At 44.8% G+C, this 25,879-nt stretch overlaps 1 protein-coding gene across 7 annotated transcripts in view; it reads right to left on the bottom strand.

The window, feature by feature from the left end:
• Positions 1–22,491, bottom strand: part of LOC124002166 (zinc finger protein 827-like) — a 112,410-nt gene extending 89,919 nt beyond the window's left edge. For 3 of the 7 annotated variants that reach the window (XM_046309491.1, XM_046309489.1, XM_046309490.1), the window contains exon 1: positions 22,186–22,491. The gene's annotated coding sequence lies outside the window, so the exon portion shown is untranslated. The remainder of the gene's footprint in view (positions 1–22,185) is intronic. The other 4 variants (XR_006832933.1, XM_046309488.1, XM_046309493.1 and 1 more) reach the window with 3 other exon arrangements.
• Between the last annotated feature and the right edge of the window lie 3,388 nt (positions 22,492–25,879).

Here is a 25,879-nt window from a genome sequence, read left to right as displayed (position 1 = left end):
CCCACAAAATGAGGTGGAAACTGAGCTGCACTTCCTAACCTCCTGCCCAATGTATGACCATATTAGAGAGACATATTTCCCCCAGATTACACAGATCAACAAAGAATTCGAAAACAAATCCAATTTTGAAAAACTCTCATATCTACTGGGTGAAATTCCACAGTGTGCCACCACAGCAGCAAGATTAGTGACCTGTTGCCACGAGAAAAGGGCAACCAGTGAAGAACAAACACCATTGTAAATACAACCCATATTTATGCTTATTTATTTTATCTTGTGTCCTTTAACTATTTGTACATTGTATATATATATATATATATATATAATAAGACATTTGTAATGTCTTTACTGTTTTGAAACTTCTGTATGTGTAATGTTTACTGTTAATTTTTGTTGTTTTTCACTTTATATATTCACTTTGTATGTTGTCTACCTCACTTGCTTTGGCAATGTTAACACATGTTTCCCATGCCAATAAAGCCCTTGAATTGAATTGAGAGAGAGAGGCAGAGAGAGAGAGGCAGAGAGAGAGGCAGAGAGAGAGAGAGGCAGAGAGAGAGAGGCAGAGAGAGAGAGAGAGAGAGGCAGAGAGAGAGAGAGAGAGAGGCAGAGAGAGACAGAGAGAGAGAGAGGCAGAGAGAGACAGAGAGAGAGAGAGAGAGAGAGAGGCAGAGAGAGCGAGAGAGAGGCAGAGAGAGCGAGAGAGACAGAGAGAGGCAGAGAGAGACAGAGAGAGAGAGAGGCAGAGAGAGACAGAGAGAGGCAGAGAGAGACAGAGAGAGGCAGAGAGAGCGAGAGAGAGGCAGAGAGAGCGAGAGAGAGGCAGAGAGAGCGAGAGAGAGGCAGAGAGAGCGAGAGAGAGAGGCAGAGAGAGCGAGAGAGAGAGGCAGAGAGAGCGAGAGAGGCAGAGAGAGCGAGAGAGAGAGAGAGAGAGAGAGAGGCAGAGAGAGACAGAGAGAGGCAGAGAGAGAGAGGCAGAGAGAGCGAGAGAGAGGCAGAGAGCGAGAGAGAGGCAGAGAGAGAGAGAGAGAGAGGCAGAGAGAGAGGCAGAGAGAGAGAGGCATAGAGAGAGGCAGAGAGAGGCAGAGAGAGACAGAGAGAGACAGAGAGAGGCAGAGAGAGACAGAGAGAGAGAGAGGCAGAGAGAGACAGAGAGAGGCAGAGAGAGAGAGGCAGAGAGAGCGAGAGAGAGGCAGAGAGCGAGAGAGAGGCAGAGAGAGAGAGAGAGAGAGGCAGAGAGAGAGGCAGAGAGAGCGAGAGAGATGCAGAGAGAGAGGCAGAGATAGAGGAGAGAGAGAGGCAGAGAGAGGCAGAGAGAGAGGCAGAGAGAGAGAGAGGCAGAGAGAGAGAGAGAGGCAGAGAGAGAGAGAGAGAGGCAGAGAGAGAGAGGCAGAGAGAGAGAGAGAGAGAGAGGCAGAGAGAGAGAGAGAGAGAGAGCAGAGAGAGAGAGAGAGAGAGAGAGAGAGAGAGAGAGGCAGAGAGAGAGAGAGAGAGAGAGAAGCAGAGAGAGAGAGAGCAGAGAGAGAGAGAGCAGAGAGAGAGAGAAGCAGAGAGAGAGAGCGAGGCAGAGAGAGAGAGAAGCAGAGAGAGAGAGCGAGGCAGAGAGAGAGAGCGAGAGCGAGAGCGAGAGAGAGAGAGAGAGAGAGAGAGAGAGAGAGAGAGAGAGAGAGAGAGAGAGAGAGAGGCAGAGAGAGAGAGAGAGGCAGAGAGAGACAGAGAGAGGCAGAGAGAGACAGAGAGAGGCAGAGAGAGGCAGAGAGGCAGAGAGACAGAGAGAGGCAGAGAGAGCCAGAGAGGCAGAGAGACAGAGAGAGGCAGAGAGAGCGAGAGAGAGGCAGAGAGAGCGAGAGAGAGGCAGAGAGAGAGGCAGAGAGAGCGAGAGAGAGGCAGAGAGAGAGGCAGAGAGAGAGAGAGGCAGAGAGAGCGAGAGAGAGGCAGAGAGAGCGAGAGAGAGGCAGAGAGAGAGAGAGGCAGAGAGAGAGAGAGGCAGAGAGAGGCAGAGAGAGAGCGAGAGAGAGAGAAAGAGAGAGGCAGAGAGAGAGAGAGAGGCAGAGAGAGAGAGAGGCAGAGAGAGAGAGAGAGGCAGAGAGAGAGAGAGAGAGAGAGAGAGGCAGAGAGAGAGAGAGGCAGAGAGAGAGAGAGAGAGAGAGAGAGAGAGAGAGAGGCAGAGAGAGCGAGAGGCAGGTAACTTCCACAAAGCTGTGAACGATCTGAGAGACAAGGCAAGAAGGGCATTCTATGCCATCAAAAGAAACATACATTTCAACATACCAATTAGGATTTGGATAAAAATACTTGAATCAGTCATAGAGCCCATTGCCCTTTATGGTTGTGAGGTCTGGGGTCCGCTCACCAACCAAGACTTCACAAAATGGGACAAACACCAAATTGAGACTCTGCACGCAGAATTCTGCAAAAATGTCCTCAGTGTACAACGTAAAACACCAAAAAATGCATGCAGAGCAGAATTAGGCCGATACCCACTAATTATCAAAATCCAGAAAAGAGCCGTTAAATTCTACAACCACCTAAAAGGAAGCGATTCACAAACCTTCCATAACAAAGCCATCACATAGAGAGATGAACCTGGAGAAGAGTCCCCTAAGCAAGCTGGTCCTGGGGCTCTGTTCACAAACACAAACACACCCTACAGAGCCCCAGGAACACAGCACAATTAGACCCAACCAAATCATGAGAAAACAAAAAGATAATTACTTAACACATTGGAAAGAATTAACAAAAAAAACAGAGCCAACTAGAATGCTATTTGGCCCTACACAGTGAGTACACAGCGGCAGAATACCTGACCACTGTGACTAACCCAAAATTAAGGAAAGCTTTGACTATGTACAGACTCAGTGAGCATAGCCTTGCTATTGAGAAAGGCCGCCGTAGGCAGACAAGACAGGCTATGTGCTCACTGCCCACAAAATGAGGTGGAAACTGAGCTGCACTTCCTAACCTCCTGCCCAATGTATGACCATATTAGAGAGACATATTTCCCCAGATTACACAGATCAACAAAGAATTCGAAAACAAATCCAATTTTGAAAAACTCTCATATCTACTGGGTGAAATTCCACAGTGTGCCACCACAGCAGCAAGATTAGTGACCTGTTGCCACGAGAAAAGGGCAACCAGTGAAGAACAAACACCATTGTAAATACAACCCATATTTATGCTTATTTATTTTATCTTGTGTCCTTTAACTATTTGTACATTGTATATATATATATATATATATATATATATATATATATATATATATATATATATATATATATATATATATATATATATATATATATATATATATATAATAAGACATTTGTAATGTCTTTACTGTTTTGAAACTTCTGTATGTGTAATGTTTACTGTTAATTTTTGTTGTTTTTCACTTTATATATTCACTTTGTATGTTGTCTACCTCACTTGCTTTGGCAATGTTAACACATGTTTCCCATGCCAATAAAGCCCTTGAATTGAATTGAGAGAGAGAGGCAGAGAGAGAGAGGCAGAGAGAGAGGCAGAGAGAGAGAGAGGCAGAGAGAGAGAGGCAGAGAGAGAGAGAGAGAGAGGCAGAGAGAGAGAGAGAGAGAGAGAGAGAGAGAGAGAGAGAGAGAGAGAGAGAGAGAGAGAGAGAGAGAGAGAGAGAGAGAGAGAGAGAGATGGAGGAAGGCAGAGAGAGAGAGAGGAAGGCAGAGAGAGAGAGAGAGAGAGGAAGGCAGAGTTAGTTAGAAGCAGAGAGCATCTGTCTGTTTGCCATGCTCAGTGTGAAAGAGAACCATTTAGCGGTGTAATGGCGGGGATGACTTGCATGTTGAGACAAACAGCTGCAGGGTACTCAGCAGTCCGGGTCTGTTAGCACTCACTACACACACACAACCGGGTGATTTAGTGCTGTGTATGTTGTGTGTGTGTGTGTATTCTTCCCAGGACAGAGGTGTAATAGCGACATATCAGGGAGAGAGAGTGAACAGACCGCTGCGACAGTCTGCGCTACTGGGTTAGCTAACAGAACACAGCTTCCTGGTTCAAGTTGAAAGCTGATGATGTAACTGCCAACTAAGACAAACATTGCTTCATGTGATTGAGTTTATTGACCAGGAAGTGGTCAAGCCATCTATTTTGAGAGGTTGAGAGGAAGAAGAATATACAAGTCAAAGAGAGGGAGAAGAGAGACACAAACATCACATCTTCTTCCTCATCTTATTGTATACAAGACGAGACAACCCCATGCCAAATGTCTCTGTGTTTGAACATGATGGCGGGTTATATTTTGGCTGACTAGGTTGTTCCGGACTGTCTGGGGAGCGGTGTTACTGTGCTGGGCCCAGGCAGTCACTGCAGCCAGACAGACAGTGGAGTCACCAGATTTCAGCCAGCCTCATCAGACACAATGATCCCTGTGCTGGAGGGGGCGCTGGGGGGGGGTCCCGTAGGTCACCAGACCACATGACTTGCATGAGGTTTCGCCTAGCGACCAACAGACACACTGCAACAATTCTGTGACTTAGCCAGGCATACAAGATGGTCCCACTGACCTCCAGGCCCAGGCTAGGGTGGAAGGAGGGAGGAGGGAGGAAGACCATTAGTGATTAAGTCTGGAGTAGAAGCATCAATACTGCCACTATGATGCCAAGAAGCTTTGAGAGGCCTGGAGAGAGAGGCAGAGAGAGAGAGAGGCAGAGAGAGAGAGAGGCAGAGAGAGAGAGAGAGAGAGAGGCAGAGAGAGGCAGAGAGAGACATAAGTAAAAGATGAAGAGGGTGGGTTCAAGACCACGGACAAGTCCACCACTCAGACTGGCTATTTAAATCCTGCACAGCTACAGCACAGTTACGGAACTCACCACACAGCCAGCACAGCTTGAGCCACATCGGGGCTATCCCAGCATGCTCTCCTGTGACTAGGAGTGGCTGGCTGCTGTTGGCCTGGGTTAGGGGTTGTATACTGTACGAGGAGGGAAGAGTGGAGAGGTGTAATACGAGGGAGGAGGCGGAGTGTAGAAAGGAGAAAGAGCCGTGGCGGTAATTAAGTGTCCATGCTGAGCCCTGGCGGGGGTTGCCATGTCCGCGGGCTATGCTAATGAGCGTGCCCTGCAGTCAGGGCGTCTGCCTTATTAGCGTGCGGCGCCGGACAATATGGTGGGAGAGCTAGCAGCTAGCCCTGTCCACCAGCAGGCTCATGTCGCTGCAAACGACTAGCAGTCAGCCCCCCCCTCCCGGAGAGGAAGGTCATTCCATTCACTGGGACTTTCTCTCCATCTTCCTCTTCTCTTCAGTCTCACCCTCACTCTCAGTTTGTCCTGTTGGAAAAAGACTGAGCATGCGTGTGTGAAAAAAAACACAGACTCTCTAAATATAACCAGCTGGTTGAGCCTGAACCGGCGGTCGTAAATTCAAACCCCCTTCGCAGGACTTTATACGGGACATCAATATGTTAAGTGCACATTTTCAACTATTTTCTTTTGGGGAAAAGGGTGAAATTAATTGTCAGAGTGCATCTATCACGATACATCCCACGTTACAAAAGGCACCATGTCACAGACTGAGTAGTCAGTCAGCTGTTTGTCATAAATCCTCTCAGTCCCACATGGCACCCTATTCCCTGTACAGTGCACTGCCTTTATAGTGCACTACATTTGACCAGAGCCCAAGGGGACTGTCAGTGAGAGACTGGTCTGAGATCAGTGATTGAAAAAGATAAAGACGGAGATATTCAGCTCTCAGTGCGTCTCACTGATCCAGGCTCAGAGGGACGGCGATGCGTGGGCAAACTCGGGAGGGTTCATGCCCTTTGGAGTTCTGGGAGCACCACATGGCATTTACCAGTATAAAAATACAGCAGTTAACTAGAACTGTGCTTTTAACAGCCCGAGTTAGAAAGAAGCCCATACTCTAAATCATCTCCACCTATAGTAGGCTTATGTCCACACACAACTCTGTATATAACCCGTTCTGAAACCAAACACACCCATCACCTTTTATCCCATGTCAGAGCCAAAATGACTACTCCAGTTTCCAGTCTCTGACATAGATAACATGGGGGAAGTGGAAACTGGAAAACCCATCATTCATGGTGGCTCACGTGTTAGCCTAGACCAGGGTTTCCCCAAACTCGTTCCCGGGGCCGCCGCTAGGTGCACGTTTTGGTTGAGAGATTGGGAAACCCTGGTCTAGATCACACTCTCAGCATGGACCGGGATCCGGGGTAGCTGTTAGCCTAGGTTATATACAGCAACTAGATTCAGCCACGGGTCTATTGTTGTCAAAAAATAATTACAACAATTTGTACACCGCTAATTGACCACAACTAATCCCAAAAAGAGATTGTATTTGAAAATAACAATAATTTCATACCTTTATTACAGACACAATCATTTATATATATATTCTATTTGTGGAAATACTTGGGAACAGATTTACTAAATTTACATTGTTGCTGAATTCCTGATGATTTTACAGTCCTTTTCATTTATTTTTGTAACAATTTTTTTTTACTTTGAGGGGACCCCCAAATGTCTTTTACGGGCTGGTTTTGTCCCGTGGGCCGCATGTTGCCAACCCCTGCTATACAGTAATGTCTGTGGTTCGGTTCTGTCCGTCTTATTGAAATGTAGCGCAGCATAAAACCATCTGTGTACTGTTGGCCTTGGCCCCGGCCGTTTGTGGGTACTTCGGGCCTCGTGCCAGAGGTGAAAGAGGAAGGAGAAGTGTTCCTGGAAGAGAATGAGTCGACTCGAGGCCCCCAGACCTCTGAAATTCCTCAGTGCATATGGAGCGCCCTTTGCACCCGCGTTTATTTTTCCCGTCCATTTTTTTTTTTATGGAACAGAAACAACACATGCCTATAATCTTAGATGTGGTATCAAAGCTCCTCACAGAGCACAAAAAACAACCACCAAGGAGAAGCACACACTTTCACTACAGAAATAGGCTACTCAGTTCTCATAGAGCGCCTGTAATTGCAATTCACAAGGTAGTTCTTCATTTACCATTCAGCCCAGGATCTAAAATTAACACCCGCCACCTACCAAATGCGGGTACATTTTGTCACTGGCGGGTAAAGATGTCTATTTCACCAGCCACATTGGCGGGAAGTCAGGGCTCCACAGTGCAGGACTTTACTCACATTTGTGAATAAAAATAGTAAATGTATGATCACATTTATAGTAAAATGAATGCTGCAGTAGCTGTTTTCAAAGTATTTCTGCAGTTTTGTTTCATAGCTGGTAAATGAATATGGCACAAAGTCAAAGAACTACACTATGTAGCATATTCCTGCCCTAAAAGGGACAGGTAAAATGTGATATTTAGGTTAATATAACAACTTCTTACTAATTACACATTTGGGGGGGGGGGGGTATTTTGGCAGGTAAAAAATGTGAGTGGCTGGTGGACCAAAAAGTAAATTTTATACCCTGATTCAGCCTAAACATTACCCTGGTGAACCATAAAAAGTAGCAGTAGTGCAACAGTGAAAGCTATAAGACAAGGATACACTTAATACCACATTTGCATTATTTTCATAATATTGAAAGAGGTCACAAGGACAGTTGATAGGATAAAGTTGTCATAGAAGCTACAACCAGTGGATAGCATTGAAGAGAAGGCAGGGCTGTGTTTCCCAAAAGCATCGTAGCACTAAGAAACTAAAATGGACAAAATATGATCTTAGTGCCACGATGCTTTAGGGAAACACAGCCCAGGTAGGCTACATTGACTAGCCTATACTTTTACTCCCACTTGCATACTTGGTAGATAGCCCATTTTGATATAGGCCAGTCCTGGGTTACTTCTCTCAGGTGAAAACAACAGTTTCAGTGTACTTCAGTCCCAAAGTTGCTTCAGATTTGGCAACCGCCACAAAGCAAAGGCCTATTTCTCAGAGGTTGACGGACAACTAGCTTTTAGATGTAAATCAATGGGAATAATTGTGTCTCGTTACAGTTGTCACAGTGCTAAGAATAATGTCCATAATACACTGACATTCCCTTAGCATCCTCACTATGTCACCAATCATAGATACTAGTATGTATGTAGGCTACGTAAGTAGATTATTGGAGTACAGTTAGAGCCGTGACATCATGACATTTTGTCAGACGGTTAGACTGTCGGTCTCGCGGTAACTGAACGTTAATTACCATAAACACATGTAGTATCTCCAGGCCTCCAGCATACAAGCCACTGATGAGTGCCTTGGGAACATCATTTAAAAAGGTCTAATAAATCAATTTAACATACACCATCACAATAAATCTATTATTTATTTACGGCAGGTTTAAAGAAACATTATGATATGAAGAAAATGTATTCCAGAAGACCAGAATATGAGTCGGCCTCCTGTATGTTATCTGGCTACGCACCATGTCATAGACTGTAGGCTACTTCAGTTAGCAGGCAATATACGCTTACTATAAAATCATATCATCTAAAATAATAAGAATATGATTTAACTTAGCTGAATAAAATAGAAAGGATATTTTTCCCCATTCAGGAGCGAGTGCACATATGAAGTGGCTATAAAGTGACCATTTGAAACAGTCTTATACACTAGATTTAGAGTTATTTGTCAACTTTAGTTGTGAATGAGACAAACATTAGAATGTCTTAGAAATCAGAACACATATGGGCTGCATGATGTGACTATAGACTATTGATGATTTGAAAAAAAGTATCAAAAAAATATTGCGCTCTGTTCCTTGCCTCAGGTTGCACACGCTGTTCTCTCATCAATTGATCATATTTTCACCCATCAAATTATTCTCAATTTAATCTCGTCTTTACTAATATGTCAAATTTGTTTAGATTTAGAATGGTCCATTATCAAATGGGCAGGAACAGGGGCAGTCGATATGCACCCGAATAGCGAATGAGAGCCACTTCCCGCAGTTCGTTTTTCCAATCATGCCGGGGGTCTCCGGTTTCATAGCACAGCTGAGAAATACATATAGTAGCAGCTGGGATCCTCCTCTTTTTAGTGGCAGCTATCAAAACTCTGCTTTCACACGGGACCACATATAGAAACGGATGGGCTTAGAACACTACTTATTTATTTGTATTTCTTCATTTAGATTTTTTAAATTATAATAATTATAGCTAGGTATTACTGCACTATTGGAGCTAGAAACAAGCATTTCGCTGCACCTGCGATAACATCTGAAAATCTGTGTACGTCACCAATAAACTTTGGATTATTTCACACCACTCATCAACTACTGTTTAAGAAGCAAGCAGCCTCTCTCTGAGCGACAGGTCATATATAGGCATGTGCATAAACTAGCAGGCCATTAGGACCTGATGGAGGGACAATAGAGTCCTGAGTACCAGACCATTAGGATCTGATGGAGGGACAATAGAGTCCTGAGTACCAGACCATTAGGACCTGATGGAGGGTCAATAGAGTTCTGAGTACCAGACCAATCGGACCTGATGGGGGGGGGGGCAATAGAGTCCTGAGTACCAGACCATTAGGCCCTGATGGAGGAGGGACAATAGAGCTCTGAGTAGCAGGCCAGGCACAACTCCAACACCATCGTTAAGTTTGCCGATGACACAACAGTGGTAGGCCTGATCACTGACGTCGACGAGACAGCATATAGGGAAGAGGTCAGCAACCTGGCCGTGAGGTGCCAGGACAACAACCTCTCCGTCAACGTGATCAAGACAAAGCAGATGATTGTGGTCAGGAGACGAAAAGATTTGGCATGGGTCCTCAGATCCTCAAAACGTTCTACAGCTGCACCATCGAGAGCATCTTGACTGGTTGCATCCCCGCCTGGTATGTCAACTGCTCGGCCTCTGACCGCAAGGCACTACAAAAGGGTAGTGCGTATGGCCCAGTACGTCACTGGGGCCAAGCTTCTTGCCATCCAGGACTTCTATACCAGTCGGTGTCAGAGGAAGGTCCTAAAAATTGTCAAAGACTCCAGCCACCCCAGTCATAGACTGTTCTCTCTGCTACTGCACGGCAAGCGGTACCAGAGCGTCAAGTCTAGGTCCAAGAGGCTTCTGAACAGCTTCTACCCCCAAGCCATAAGACTCCTGAACATCTAATTAAATGGCTACCCAGACTATTTTCATTGCTCCCCCTCCCCCTTTACACTGTTGCCACTCTCCGTTTTATCTATGCATAGTCACTTAAATAACTCTACCTACATGTACATATTACCTCCATTACCTCGACACCGATGACCCCGCACATTGACTCTGTACCGGTACCCCCTGTATATAGCCTCGCTATATATTGTTATTTTACTGCTGCTCTTTAATTATTTGTTAGTTTTATTTCTTATTTTTTTTAGGTATTCTTCTTAAAACTGCATTGTTGGTTAAAGGCTTGTTAGAAAGCATTTCACTATTGTAGTCGGCGCATGTGACAAATAGAATTTGATTAGCAACCTGATGATCGTTAGTGAGTTGGGTACTACCAACGCACAACCAGAGTGCATAAGAGGAAATTCTCGTGACTCAACGGTTATGTGGAATTTGACTGCGATTATGACTCATGACTGCCGGTGTGGCGTTAATACAGTCACCGTAACAACCCTAAGTACAGTTCACTCACTGTGCCAAAAATACAGTAAATCCTCAATTTAGGCTACAGTACGATATTGCTGTAGAGTTCCTATGTACAGTATGTGAACACTTCATTACACTCAAATGTAAGACTATAAATAATTACTAAAGGGGAACCTTGCCAGCATCCATCCCATAAATTTGGTATCATGACTTTGAGGGTAATTTGTCAAGACTTTCCTGTAGTAGATATGTGTGCCACGACACAACACTGTTCCAGAACAGAAACAGCCCTGGCTTATTAATTTCATGAAAACAAACATGAGCTTTTTGATCTGAATTTAAATTTAGGGCTAGGAGTAAGGTTAGCAGTGTGGTTAAGGTTAGGTTAAACATCGTATTTTAAGAAGATAAATTGTAGAAATAGGCAGGGTTTAGCCATAATTAGACTTTGTGGCTGTAGTAGCTAGTGATGACCCCAAGAGGTGGGCTTACTCTAAGTAGCAATGACGCCAACATAGCTAGCACCACTATTACGTCACATTCTGGCACACACACTGAGGGGCAGGCTGCCCACTTAGACACAGAGAGGAGTGAGAGGAGTGAGAGAGCAGAGCGCAGTGTGTGTATGGGCCATACGGTATGAGACAGGGGGGGCACAATGGGGAGGGGGCGGTCCTCCAGCCAGCGTAAATTACACTGAGCCCACTGGCACAAGAACACGGTCGACCGGTCCCACTACAGCAGCCAGTCACCCCCCAGAGAGAGAGAGAGAGAGCGAGGGAAAGAGAGAGATGGTGGGTGGTTGTGAGAAAGTGTGTGAGAAAGAGAAAGTGTGTGTGTTACTGACTGTGGGTGTAAGAGACAGTGTGAGAGAGAGGCACTAAGTGTGTGTAAGAGAGAGACTGTGTGTATGAGAGAGCTGGGGAGAGCGAGTGAGCATGGAGTGAAGAGCTGAGCGATAGAGAGCTGGGGGGCGAATGAATCGAAAAAATATGGCTTTTTCCATGGTGGTATTGGGTTGACAGCAGTTTGGCAGAGGCGCCTGAGGCAGTGCCTGCTTGGATTCTAGCCTGTCACTCAGGACAGGGACACTAATCAGGATTGGTCCTGGTCCCTTCTTCCTCTTCCCTAGGAATAGCAGAGGGGGGGAGCCAGAGCCAGTTTGCGTCCATTAGAAAAAGGGAGAGAAAAAAAAAGAGGGAAGAATCGCAGTGGCACAGCAGGAGAGGCTAACCTTCATTTGCATGCAGGTCCAGGGGAGGAAGAGGTGGGGGGGGGGGGCTGTTTCTGTTTCCAATCTCCATGTTAAAACGCCTGGCCAGGGCAGCCAGTGGGAATGAAGAGGCATTGTTCGCCCGCCGCTGCTCCCCGTCACACCTAGGCCACATCTCAAATGACACCCTATTCCCTACATGGTGCACTTCTTTTGGCCAGGGCCTGTAGGCTATGAAGTGAATTGGATGCCATTTGGAACACAGACCCATCGCGCCTTTTCTCGCTTTCAAGGTATAAAAGACATGTCCTGCGTGGCAGATAATGTCGATCTCAAATCCTGACCTGAAATCTATACAGACCAGACATTGATGTACATCTGTTGTTAGTCTTGTGTGCACTGCATCCATATCCATCCAGCCTTTTCTGGTTCCGTCCACATCTGTCATAACCAGGTTGTGACCTGAAAGCTGCAGCATTCAAAGTCTTGTCGCTGTCTTTCACCCGTGAGAGGCCGTTCTCTGCGGCATAACGATCGCTATGACAACCATCACTTAAGCCCTCCGGGTACAGTGGGTTGGAGCGGTCTTGTTTCTGAAGACCTCATCACTGACTGGGAGGGTCATCAAGGTCAATCCACTGGCTCTCACAAGAGATGCTATATGAGAACAACAAAATGTACTTCCGCCAAAAAAGGATGAGGCGGTTCCTGGCCAAAGGACCAGAAGGAGAGGAAAAAGAAGAGGGAGGGATTGCTGGGATGCTTCCTTTGGCCCAGTGTTGCTGAACACAAAGTCTGGCTGTGCGTGCCAAATTAGGTTTTTAAGCATTCTTTTTTTCAGGGAGGATTTGTCGCTAATCTAGAAAACCTTCTGGTAGGAAGTGTCAATAGATCTGGTGCTGACCACTCCCCGTAGAGTGCAGGGATTAATGACCTAGGCTGTGTCCCAAATGGCACCCTATACCCTATATAGTGCACTACCTTGGACTAGGACCAATGTAGGGAATAGGGTGGCATTTGCAGATGCAGCCCTAGCAATCTGAACCAACAACTGACTGACTTGTCTATTGAGAACACACTGGTAATTCAGGAACGGAAAGAGGCAATCACATACAGATCAGTCCAACTAAACCCTGTTCATTATCAACTCACCAAAAGGTTTTACAAGCTATCCTGAGTTCCAGACTTTTGGGGGGCATATGTCTCCATTTTGTTGATGATGAGATATCGGGCAAATTAGCATGTCTGAGCCGTCATGATGAGTGATACTCTTCTAGTACTAGACGTCCAATAACGCACCCATCTCATTACTGCGATGAGGACGAATCAGGCGGCAAAATTCCCTCGTTCAGACAACAATGGGACAACGCTAGAGAACCTGAGCCTCTCTACCTCAAGGTCACAGCGGTTCACTCAGAAGACGCGGTGAAGTCATCATCTGCATTGTGCCAAATGGAAGGGCATTCTCCGCACGTGGCAGCCACAGAATCATCAGCGCCAGGTACTCACCTGCGTTTCAGCGTCATAAATAACCTCCACTCGCCCCACACGCCACTGACAATGGCTTTCACAGAGATGACTTCACGTCAATGAATTTAACTTATCTGGTCTGGAGTGGTGCTTTGTTGTAACACAGCCAAACGCTTCCACTCTCTCTGGATGTGATATATTGTTTCCCTTGAGAGCCTTACATACCGGGTGGTTCCACTACTCTGCATCTGCCTGGCCTGACTGCCTCGGTCCCTCTGTCCTGCCTCGTTCGTTCCTGGCACTTTGAATCTCCCCGCGGCAATGAAACGGCCCCAATCAAGGCCCCAAAACCCCCCACAAAGCAGACACACAGCTGTTAGCCTGGCTAGTTAAATGCATTAGTGTGGCAGACTCACTGCTCAACCCAACTGTACAGTACAGTGTTGTGGAAGGAAGTAGTGACTCGGCTTGGGCATTATACCATACATACTAGTGGTCGACCGATTATGATTTTTCAACGCCGATACCGATTATTGGAAGACCAAAAAAGCCGATACAGATTAAAATCGGCCAATTTTTATTTATTTATTTGTAATAATGACAATTACAACAATACTGAATGAACACTTATTTTAACTTAATATAATACATCAATAAAATCTATTTAACCTCAAATAAATAATGAAACATGTTCAATATGATTTAAATAATGCAAAAACAAAGTGTTGGAGAAGAAAGTAAAAGTGCAATATGTGCCATGTAAGAAAGCTAAAGTTTAAGTTCCTTGCTCAGAACATGAGAACATTTGAAAGCTGGTGGTTCCTTTTAACATGAGTCTTCAATATTCCCAGGTAAGAAGTTTTAGGTTGTAGTTATTATAGGAATTATAGGACTATTTCCCTCTATACCATTTGTATTTAATTAACCTTTGACTATTGGATGTTCTTATAGGCACTTTAATATTGCCAGTGTAACAGTATAGCTTCCGTCCCTCTCCTCACTCCTCCCTGGGCTCGAACCAGGAACACAACGACAACAGCCACCCTCGAAGCAGCATTACCCACGCAGAGCAAGGGGAACAACCACTCCAAGTCTCAGAGCGAGTGACGTTTGAAACTCTATAAGCGTGCACCCCGCTAACTAGCTAGCCATTTCACCTCGGTTACACCAGCCTCATCTCGGGAGTTGATAGGCTTGAAGGCATAAACAGCGCAATGCTTGACGCACAATGAAGAGCTGCTGGCAAAACGCACAAAAGTGCTGTTTGAATGAATGCTTACGAGCCTGCTGCTACCTACCACAGCTCAGTCAGATACTTGTATGCTCAGTCAGATTATATGCAATGCAGGACACGCTAGATAAAGTAGTAATATCATCAACCATGTGTAGTTAAATAGTGATTATGATTGATTGATTGTTTTTCATATGATAAGTTTAATGCTAGCTAGCAACTTACCTTGGCTTACTGCATTCGCGTAACAGGCAGTCTCCTTGTGGAGTGCAACGAGAGGCAGGTGGTTATAGCGTTGGAGTAGTTAACTGTAAGGTTGCATGATTGGATCCCCCGAGCAGACAAGGTGAAAATCTGTCGTTCTACCCCTGAACGAGGCAGTTAACCCACCGTTCCGAGGCCGTCATTGAAAATAAGAACGTGTTAACCGACTTGCCTAGTTAAATAAAGATTAAATAAAAAGTGTAAATCGGTGTCCAAAAATACAGATTTCCGATTGTTATGAAATCTCGAAAAATCGGTCGACCTCTAATCCATACTATATCCCGGGTATTTGGAAAAAGCCACAGGATGGTTTTTCAATACCGTCAAAATGGCTTCTTTGAAGTTTAAAAATAAATGTGAATATTTGTAGCTACTTTTTAAGTTAATACCTGTGTTCAAATATGTTAGGAGTGCAATACGTTAGGAGAAAAAGCAGATTGTGTTCCTCATTTCACCTGTCACATTATTTTACATTATGAAGCTTACCATAGTTCCCCAGAACAGTTCAGCCTGTCATGAGTGTGTAAATAACACAATGGGAGAAAGTGAGAGCTGGTGAGTCCATAGCGTTTGATATCTATCGGCGAGTCTCTGCTCGTGTCTACGCTTGACACTTACATGCGACTTCTGCTATCAGAATACGACGATTGCATTGAATAGACTGGTCTAGATGCACAAAAGTGGCTTTGTGGTGTGATTATGTTCAGGTCTGTCTGACCACTTCAGGAGGTGGTCAGGGCTGCATTGTGTGTGGATCCTCCTCAGTCTGGACACAGTCAGGCTACCGAAAGCGCATACAGGTGGCGACGTCATCAGCACTTCTTCCACAAGTCTCCAGAAAACTTGTGTTTTGGGACCGAGAGGGACCTTTTCATTATAAATGTAGGAGGAACGTGTTTGCTGGACTCAAGTGCTAACCAGCTAATCTTCAGAAAAACTTTTGTGTTTGGCTAGAGTTATGCTAACCCGTTTGTAATCTCTTTAGCGTTGCTTGCTGGCTAGCTACAGAGGTTAGCTGGCTAGTTAGCTACGGTAGTAAGCGGGTACAAGTGAAACTGAACAAGAAAAATTGTTTGGCCTATTCCACCATTTGTAGAATGCATACTGGCATTTGAATATAGCACAGGAAGGGAATCTGGACACACTGTGGTCACATTTAAATGTAGGTGTAGACGCATGACGTGTTCGGAATTCCATGATCAGAACTCTATGTGTGGCGCACATGAGGTGAGGAAGTTACGCTTGTATGTAATTCACTACCAAATGTTTGCCATCAGATACCTTATAACGGCTTTCTGCCGTGTCTGAGAAGTCAAAGATTTCTTGATGAGTTATCTGTTCGGCTGCTATTTTTGCTTCCTAGTAGCGGTTTTTTCTCCTCCCCTCTGCTTTGTGTACACATGCTGCTCTTCCTTCAAATAAGCATCACAACTTTTTCATTTGCACAATTTCTCTTGTTCAGTTTCACTTGTACCCACTCAACGAAAATGACATTTGGTAGCGTGCTTGGATAACTTCATGAGCTGGATTTGCCCGTCTTTGCAATTAGTTTGTCCATTTTCTCTTGTTAGCATTCAGCTAAAAGCATCTATGTGATTTTGATATTACTTGTGCTAATTCTGTGAGCATTCTGGTAATAGATGCGCAACGGGCATTTTTGCGTTTTTAGCGCCCCCTTGTGTGCTATGCCGTGATACCGTAAATCCCAGTATGATGGTATGAAAATCTGGATACTGCCTAAGCCTAGTACCGACTTCCAGACCAGAGAGGACAGAGTTTGCCTGGCTGCTGCTGCCAGAGGATAACAAGAGCCTGGCAAGTGTGGGGGCCTCCTGGCCTCTCTTCCACCCACACAGGAAGTGAGGTCATGACATTAGCACTACACCATGCTAGAGTGCTCTCCGCCAGGGCGGCAAGATCAGCGTATTGGACGAGAGCCATTTTAAGCCCCCCTAACAACAACATACATCAAGACAGTAGAGCTACATAAAATTACCATATATTTCAAATCTATGCCAACCTAAGCAAAAACCCTCCTCTGATTTCACGCACCAGTTAGACGCGTACCACATGCTCCGAAATATCCCCACGCCTACAGCTATGGCTTTCTTCTTAGAGACAATTGAGGAGACCTCTCTAATTCTCTGCTATGTCATTTCCATCTCTCTTTTAAGAGTGAAATGAGCCTCGATAATAAATCACATCCCTGTTCAGAAGCAGAGGCAGCAGTCTGACACGACTGGCCGACTAGAGCTTCCTGCTCCCCAGGCCTCCCTCCTCTCTCTCGTTCTCTATATCTCTACATCCCTCACGCCTGTTAAAGGCCTGTCCTGCAGGGCCCTAGATGCACTTTGTGTGGTACAACAGAGAAAACCGCCCAGAGCTCTTAGCAGCTTCCCCACCACCTCCTCCACCACCACCAGTACTCTCCCTCTCTCTTCCCCTCTGTCTTTCCCAGCTGCACCAGCGATCTGTTCGCAGTTCCTTATGAACTGCGGCCAACTGAGAGCCTGTGCTACTCCTGTGAGATTGGTATTACTCAGTGCCGGGGCTACGTCCTAGCCAAAGGGCTGCTCTCCGAAGCTGTACATCTCCCTGTTGTGGCTTGTCAACATGGAGAAAATCGTTACCAAGGCTAAGGCACATCCATTCCACACAGAGGAGTAAGAGGGGGGGGGGGGGGTTGATTGAGACCAAGTAGGTACTGTGTGGAACAGATTGCTGGTAACTTTGTGATATATTTTTAGGCCTCCTTGTGGACATGGTGGACCTTTCATTTGTTCTGTTAAATTAGGTCAATGTAAAATACAGAGGGCACGCTGAAGATGTCGTTTGAGAGAGACCAGATCAAGTGTCATGGCTGACAATCAGGCTGGGATGTCATCCCTGGATCTTTGTCAAGAAACCGCTCTAATTAAGCCTAACTGAATAAGTATTATGGGGGAAGGCAATGGACATCCCTAAATAATTACTTTAGGAGATTTGCATATTATGCTTCCCTGAGTCCCTTTTGTTGGGCATAAAGAATTCCTATCTTAAATTACCTGCTTAGCACCTCTAGTGAGTTTGACACTTGATGAAAAGTGTCCAAAACAGAGTTAATTACTCACAAGTAGCCCCCTGAAGTTATTGTGAAGCGAGTTGCTTATCAGACATGTTTTTGTAATTACTCAGGGCATTGGAAATTAAATGAAGTGTCACCTCATTGACAACCTTGATTCAAAAGAGCATTCTGAATGAATTGGAGGGATTCTCAGTGGATGCTAGGCTTGGGCGATATACCGTACACCGGGATATTTTTAAATACCGCCGAATGATTTTCAATACCTCAAAAATATATATGAATTTTTTTATGTTTGAGGGATGCATGCTACGCCACTGTTTAAGTTAAATATGCACTGAACAAAAATATTAACGCGTAAAGTGTTGGTCCCATGTTCATGAGCTGAAATAAAAATCATAGAAAAGTTCAATGTGGACAAAAAGCTTGGAATGCTGACTGCAAGAATGTCCACCAGAGCTGTTGCTAGAGAATTGAATGTTAATTTGCTCTACCATAAGCTGCCTATATATTTTGACTCGGTAACGGTTGGTACAGAAATGGTATGACAGTATGAAAATCTGCATACCGCCAAACCGTAGTGGGTGCCCATTGGAATCCTGACAATACCTGCAGGCCTTGGTATTGCCAGCCAGCCTACCTGTTTGATGCAGAAAGCAACAACACATTTTAAATGTGTATTGATCAAACCCCAGAAGCTTCTCTGGAACCAGGCCCATTATAAAGTTAACTTACCCCAACAACTTTCATTTAAGATCAACCGCTGTAGCGGCCTCCCAATTACTATCCATTCAATTCTCCATCAAGTCACGGAGAGACTGAATGGGGCCAGTTTTAGGCCGACCCACTGAATCTGAATGGTGTTGACCGCGGCGGGTCTCAAACTCCCCTCTATGGAAGCGTATGCTGAAGGAGGCATCCCACCACCTTCCTACTGCCCTTTAATTCATTTCTAAGTGAAAGCCTGTGTATCATTATTCGCTTCAGCTCCAGTCGGCAGACACCGCGGTCCATGAGAGCCCGCGCCCCGTCAAGTTGAGGGGTGGTGGGGGGGGGGGGGGGGGAGGGAAAGTGGCGGAGGGGGATTCTTGGCAGAAATTCCCCACAAATTTGATGCCAAGAGCAAAATGGAAACCTCCCCTCATTTTCCTTTCCCCTTAATCCAATGTTTTCAAGCCCCGGCCCCACCAAGGTCATTATAATCATAGAAAGTGGAAGGGCGCCAGTGACCCGCCATTACAGTAAGGTACAGAACCACCCAGCCATTGGCTGGTGGTGAGGAGGAAGGGGAGAAGAGCACTCGGTCGGTCAGGTAGAGGCAGGGGCTAAAATCCCTCCATTTCAAATGCAGATAACCTGAGGAACCAGCAGAGGAGGAGACAGGGAGAGGAGAAAATGTCTCCCTCTCTTGCTCTCCCAGTGCCCCTGACCTTTTGCCCTTCATGATCGGGTATCTTTCTCTCTCTCTCATTTATTTATTTTTAGCTTACAATTCGTATCCATATTTTGAGTTTAAGCCTACTTCAACATTTATTCAGGAGATAGGCCCTATAGCCTAAAGCTAATTCAGAATGGTTGTGAAATTATCAAAAGTAGAGAGAGGTTTTATAAGTAATATTTGGTGACATTACACAAGTATGACCAATGACCTAGAAACCTCTGGGCCTGAAAGAATGCTGCTTGCGTTGACAATATTGCAAAACCGACCTCCAGCATAATATACACGTTAAAAAAAGGTACTACTTTTACATGTAAAAATCTCTATGCTTTATCCAAGTGATAATTTTACCATCAATATTTACAGTAAGTAATCGGCCAATAGAATTCAACATAGATAATCATGGGCGTACCAAAATCATAAAGAGTGGCCGTTTTCATTGTGGCGCCAAAGGTCATGTTTACTTGTCTGAGTGAGGGCGCTGCACTGTACTGTGACCTCCATGGCCAGCTTGTGAGTATGTGTGTGTACGTGTGTGTGCCCTCTCTCACATGCCATGTATGCTAATATACACAGCATGACGCTTGGCCTGCACAGAGCACAAAGCAGAGTACACAACCCCAAATATCTAGACCTGTATGTGTCTGGGCTAAGATAAAGCACCTTTAGTAGTTTAAAGGCAATGTGTAATCGTGCTCTTTTCACCAGAGGGCATCGGTACAGATGCAGACATCTGAACTTCAATATTGTGCTTGTTCCTGACACGTGACCAATCGGTGTAGGTGTTGTTAGCTGAACAATGAAAACAAACAGACAGTCGGCCAATGAGGTGAAGTGGCAAACCTATACAGGAGGAAAACCTACACAGAATAAATAAACGTTGTCCTGTATAAGTTTTGTGATTGAATGGGGGGGAGAGTAAAATATTGGCCACAACTCCTTAAAAGAAAAAGCTTTCTCTTTGTTATTATATGAAATCCTGTAATTGACGCATACAATAGGCTATTACATGATGTGACATGTCTATAATATTACTTAATCCAGGGGTGTCAAACTCATTCCATGGAAGGCCTAGTGTCTGCTGGTTTTTGGTTTTTCCTTTCAGTGAAGACCTAGACAACCAGGTGAGGGGAGTTCCTTACTAATCAGTGACCTTAATTCCTTAATCAAGTACAAGGGAGGAGCGAAAACCCACAGACACTCGGCCCGCCATGAAATGAGTTTGACATGTGACCTAACCCATATAATAGAACTAAATAGTTGGAGCCCCAGGGTACTGTATGGTGCGTCAGTTAGTGGAGGTGAGCGGAAGGAGCTCCAGTAGGACAGGTTCATTGTAATGGCTGGAATGGAATCAAGGAGGGAAACCACGTTTGACCATTCTATTTATTCCATTGCAGCCATTACAATGAGCCCGTCCTCCTATATTCTCCTCCCACCAGCCTCCACTGATGTCATTATATGCTGCTCTGTCCACTCCAGCAGCGTTTCTAGGTATCATACATTCGCCATCAGTAACATGTGAGTGAGAGCTTACTGTTCAAATATCACTCTCTCACCCAGCCAACCGACGCAATTTCCCAAGTTCAACTCTGGGTTAAACACCTGAGCGCTGTGTCAGTGGATGAGGAGAGAACGGTCTTATTTTGGGGATGTTTTGTGACTGGGACTGGATATGTGAACGTTTGTAGTAGCCTAAATACTCACATGTGGAAAGATGGGACACGATAAGTTCACACTATGGCACTACAAACGCTAATTTGATATTTACTTTTCACATTTTGTATACTTTATACAACTAAGTTTACAAATCCCCTTTTGATCACTGCTGGTAATAGCACTGAACAGTTGCATTGTTTGACATTTAAGAAAGACTACACTGTGTCATTATGGTACATTCATTAAGTCATCATTGATTTATGAGATTAATTACATTTGCATACCAATATAACTCATTAAGCCATGTTCTTACGCAGGTCTTCAGGACATTGCACTACAGCAGGGGAAATTGCCACACTAAGCCAATTCCTATGTGATCATTTTATCCACACATTCTACCTAGAAGTCATCATCTAGCGGCCGAAGTGTGTCATTGCAGCTTTCCATTATTGGACTGATAAAAGCACAATCTTAACATCCAAGCTACACAGGGTCAAATGAACAATGTATATACCAAAATCGCACACTGATGTACATTCGGAGTAACGACATAACGATAAATGGGGAATGTGCCATTTCGCGTCTCTAGCCCGCGTTATTGATCGTAGTCTGTCTGCAATGAATGGCTGCAAAGGGAAGGGAAAAAAACGGAACTTCAGGTGACCGACCATGGCTTTGACATAGCCTGCATGCAGACTTGAACCTCGCTGAACTGGGCGGAAGAAAATACCTCTGCTTCAAAAAAATATATCATCTCCAGACTTTCAAGAGCTCGACGTAAAAACAGAGCGAGCGCCTACCGAGGGAACCAATACACCCGTTTTGAGTGGTGAGAGAGAAAGTTAGACGTTTATATTAACCGAAATGTGAAGTTAGCTACTGAGCGTTGCTAGATAGCGCTATTACTCGGAACACTGAGGTACGGTTAGCCCCGAGTCTGGCTTGTCTGATCCGACTGACCCTTCATTTTATTGCGGCCAGATTCTCAGATCCTCCCCTTTCTCCCCCGAAAGAGACTCGCTCGCACGGACAGATAAACGAAAACGCTCAGACATACCATATACAACCGATACACAAGCTATCTGACCGCAACCTTTAGGGGAAAGGGGACCTTTATCGATTATACTCGATTAAAGCCACGTACAGCTCATGCACTCGTTGGCTAGCTAACGTTACTCATCGCCAACAACATGGCTGCCTTGCTCAGACCTAAAAAAGGAGAAATAACCTACGCCGTGTCTTTGTCTGTTTCACCTCTTTAACCCTAAACTACTGCGCAAAACACACGAATACCCATTAAAATTTCACAAAACCAGCAAACGACTTACGTGAAGGCAGGCGTTTGGGTTGCTCCTGCTTCCTCCTTGGCATTTTCCCCCTTTTTGTCACATTCTCCTCCTTGTTTTAGGGATAAGAAGAAAAAAGGTTTTTTCCCATTGAGATTGTAGGCGAGAGTGATGGCAGGGACTGTATACCTGTCTTGTCCTCGCGGTTTAAAGTGTATTGTTGGGTATAGGACCACAGGAGGAGGAGGGTTCTGTGCTGTTGTTGTTGCCGTGTCTTGACTATGGCTGCTCTCTGTGTAAGTGCGTCTCCGAGCCCCTAACTAACACTAATGCAGGGATCAAAGGGCAGCAACAGTAGAGCAGACACACACACGCTCGCACACACGCTCTAGAGGAGCTCGCCCGCGATAGCAGCGTAGAAACGGACAAGGTGCCCCCAAGCTTACAGGGTGTATTGCGGAGTGCAAAACCCCTACACATTAAAAAAAAATGTATTTGATAACTTCTATAAATAATAAATAAGGCAAAGATACTGAAATACAGTATCAGTACAGTATTTTTCATATTGATTGTATTTACTTTTTTATTTATATTACACATACATTATAAATATATTTTCTAAATGTGAAATGAATTGATGAAATTATGGATTGAATAGTAATTCAGAAGCCCAATGGAAATCCCCAGTTTCCCCAAATAAACAATTATGATTAATTTGCATGAAACATACATTTGAAATGAACCCTTTCATTTTCACACTTGCATAACCCCCATATTCATTAGGCTACAGATGCACACATTTAATTTCTTGCTATATTTTTTATTTTTTTCAATGCCGTATGTCACATGAACTGTAAGTAACTGCTGCTATAACTTCCCCTGGTCAATAGTGTAACTCTCCTCTGTGGGGAGAAAAAAAAATAGCTAAAGTAGAAGACAACACTTTATTGCATTTCCACGTTGTGTTTTGTGTCACATTGTACATGTAACAGCAATGGCGTTTACCTAAGAGTTGAGTTCACCCCCAACTTATCCCTCTGTAAATCACGTCATCTAAATTACTACATGTTTTACCCTCCACTTGTTGCATTTCCACGTTGGGTCATGTCATATACATTTAATAACAACGTTAAAAATGGAAATCTCCATTCCTCTCCCTCGCGGTGGTGGCGTTGGGTTGAGTTTTTCACAGCGCAGCCTGTCCCGTCTCTCTTCCTGCTGCTGGGCTCCTGCAGGCTGTGTTCACTTGGCCCGGCACATTCTTTCACACCTCTCAGTGTGTGAGGAGAGCTGTGTCTTCATCCCTCCATCCTGCCATCCCTCCATCCCTTGCCACCTCCTCCCTCTGAGAGAATAGTCCTAAATGGCACCCTATTCCCTATAGAGTGCACTACTTTTGACGAGAGCCAATAGGGCTCATATGGCTCTGGTCAAAAAGTAGTGCACTCTATAGGGGAACAGGGTGCCATTTGAGATGCAGATTATGAGAGGCGCAGGAGGCTCGTTACCGTGGCAATTAGTAGAAGCCCAAATTAGCCCTCCTGGCTGGACTGCCTGTATCATGTCCACAGGTGACACGGCCACTTTGCATTTTTCTAATTAGGAAAGAGCATAACATGATTAAAATGTCTATTATCTATCATAAAGGTCCAGAGAGAAGCTGGACAAGTCCTAGTCAAGTAACAGTAATCAGTAGACATATGTAGAGAACACATGCGAGTCATATGACCACATTAGAAGTACAAGAAAGAGGCCTAAGGAATGAGTATATTCTATTGTGAATTTTTATTTTGTAAAAATATTTTTTACTGTCAAATACACCGGATAAGTGCAGTGAAATGTGTTGTTTTACAGGGTCAGCCTTGGTTGTACGGTCACACCTGAAGCAAATTAGAGTTAAGTGCCTTGCTCAAGGGCACATCGGCAGATTTTTCACCTTTTCACCTCGGGTATTCAAACCAGCGACCTTTCCATTACTAGCTCTAACTGCTAGGCTACCTGCCGCCCTATCTGCCATGCAGTGTATGTATAAGCCCAGCGTCACATATGGAAGCGTGTGTTATTGTATAAAGGTTCTGTTGAGGAAATCCAAGGTTAGTGAGAATTCACAGTACATAGTGCATGTGCATGGCAGTAGGTTGAACTCTGGTGTAGCTCCAGCCTCTCCACTCCTGTGTTGTGTTGAAAGGGACTTAACCATAGGGTGTCTGACACCAGTACAGGCACAGGTGTGTGTGTGTGTGTGTGGACAGCTGGTGTGTGTGCTTCACCTGCACCAGCAACTGAGCACTCATAACAGAGGACCAGGTGTTGACTGCCCACCCCTCCCTCCACCCACGACCAGCATGGTCACAGCATAGTTGGAAGCGAGGGGTTAAATGTTCACTGTTGCTTCCATCCTATTCATTCTCTATATTTACATACTGTACAGTCAGTCTGAAGCCAGATCGTTTCTTTTCCTGCTGTTGAGAATATACTGCATGTAATTACATATTAAAACACCAAAATATACTTTATATCTACACCATAAAACATGAAATATACTTTAGTAGCCTTTAGCCTATATCTTATCGAGCAAATTGTTCGACATCTGTGAAAGTTGTGATGACAAAGTTTACAGATGATACTCTTGATGAACAAGTGAAACTAAGCCTTCTTTGACAATGGCATATTCATCCAGATCATTTGACGCAATAAACTATGTCAATTCATGGAGAGAGAAAGAGAGATACGGAGAGGAAGAGAGAGAGTGTGGCGGGCCGCAGTCCTGTTTTTGTTCTCTGAGTCTAGGTTGGTCACCATGGCGAGGTCACAGTCTGTTCTCTGACCCCAACAATGCCAGGCCGCTGAGGTAATGCTGGCAACTTGACAATCCGCTGATAGTAGCCATGGCAACGCCAGCATGACCTCACTCAGGGTTGCACCCAAAGGTCAAAGCTCTGACATCGTGCTCTATCAACGGTTCTGCAATCTATGTCAAATTTCCAAGTTAGAAAAACAAGTAGGGAAAGTGAATCAATCAAAAGTGGATTTCAAACGTTATTAGTGTAAGTGTTATTCATAATCACTTTTGTAATTACTTGGGAATCTACTGATGTGCACAAAACACATTTGCCACACCTTGGCCGCAGCCAGTACTGCCCATGAATTTACATACATAAATATTAAATAGTGCCTAAACTCAATACAACTCAACCAGGGAGGCCTCATCACACCTGTCACAGCTAATATCCTTCCTCCTATACAATAATATATCATAATATATAATATAAGTAGCACAGTTTGTAGGAAATAAAATCCCCTTAGCTAATTATATTTCCTTTAGCTTTACTGATAACTGCCGGTGTTCCGCTGCTTTTAAAAACAGCAAATTTTGTCAGTTGGCATTAATACGACTTATTAAAATGCTTCCCTGCAGCGGCGTGGCAGTTAGCGAAATGGAAATTTCAGGTGCTTCAGCGGAGGATGGGGGAGGTGGATAAAGAGGATTTTCTGTCTCAGGGTGCATGAGCCTGGCTTCTCCACTTTCTGCTCTCTCTCTATCTCTATTTGTACTGTCCCATGTGGCCTAGTCTAGGTTAGCTATAGCGCTAGGCTAACACTAGCTGGATGTAGCCTAGCCTTGGGGTAAACCGCAACATCTGTCGCAGGCTGATAAATCCTCACAAGGTGGCTGGTGCCAGGGTTTTCAGGTATATGCCACCTGTCCCCCCGACACACACCAACTACGCACACC

Source organism: Oncorhynchus gorbuscha, linkage group LG17 (genome assembly GCF_021184085.1).
Source record: "Oncorhynchus gorbuscha isolate QuinsamMale2020 ecotype Even-year linkage group LG17, OgorEven_v1.0, whole genome shotgun sequence".
Lineage (NCBI taxonomy): Eukaryota > Metazoa > Chordata > Actinopteri > Salmoniformes > Salmonidae > Oncorhynchus > Oncorhynchus gorbuscha.
Note: the sequence above shows the minus strand (reverse complement) of the source record. Positions and strands in the feature narration are given on the sequence as shown.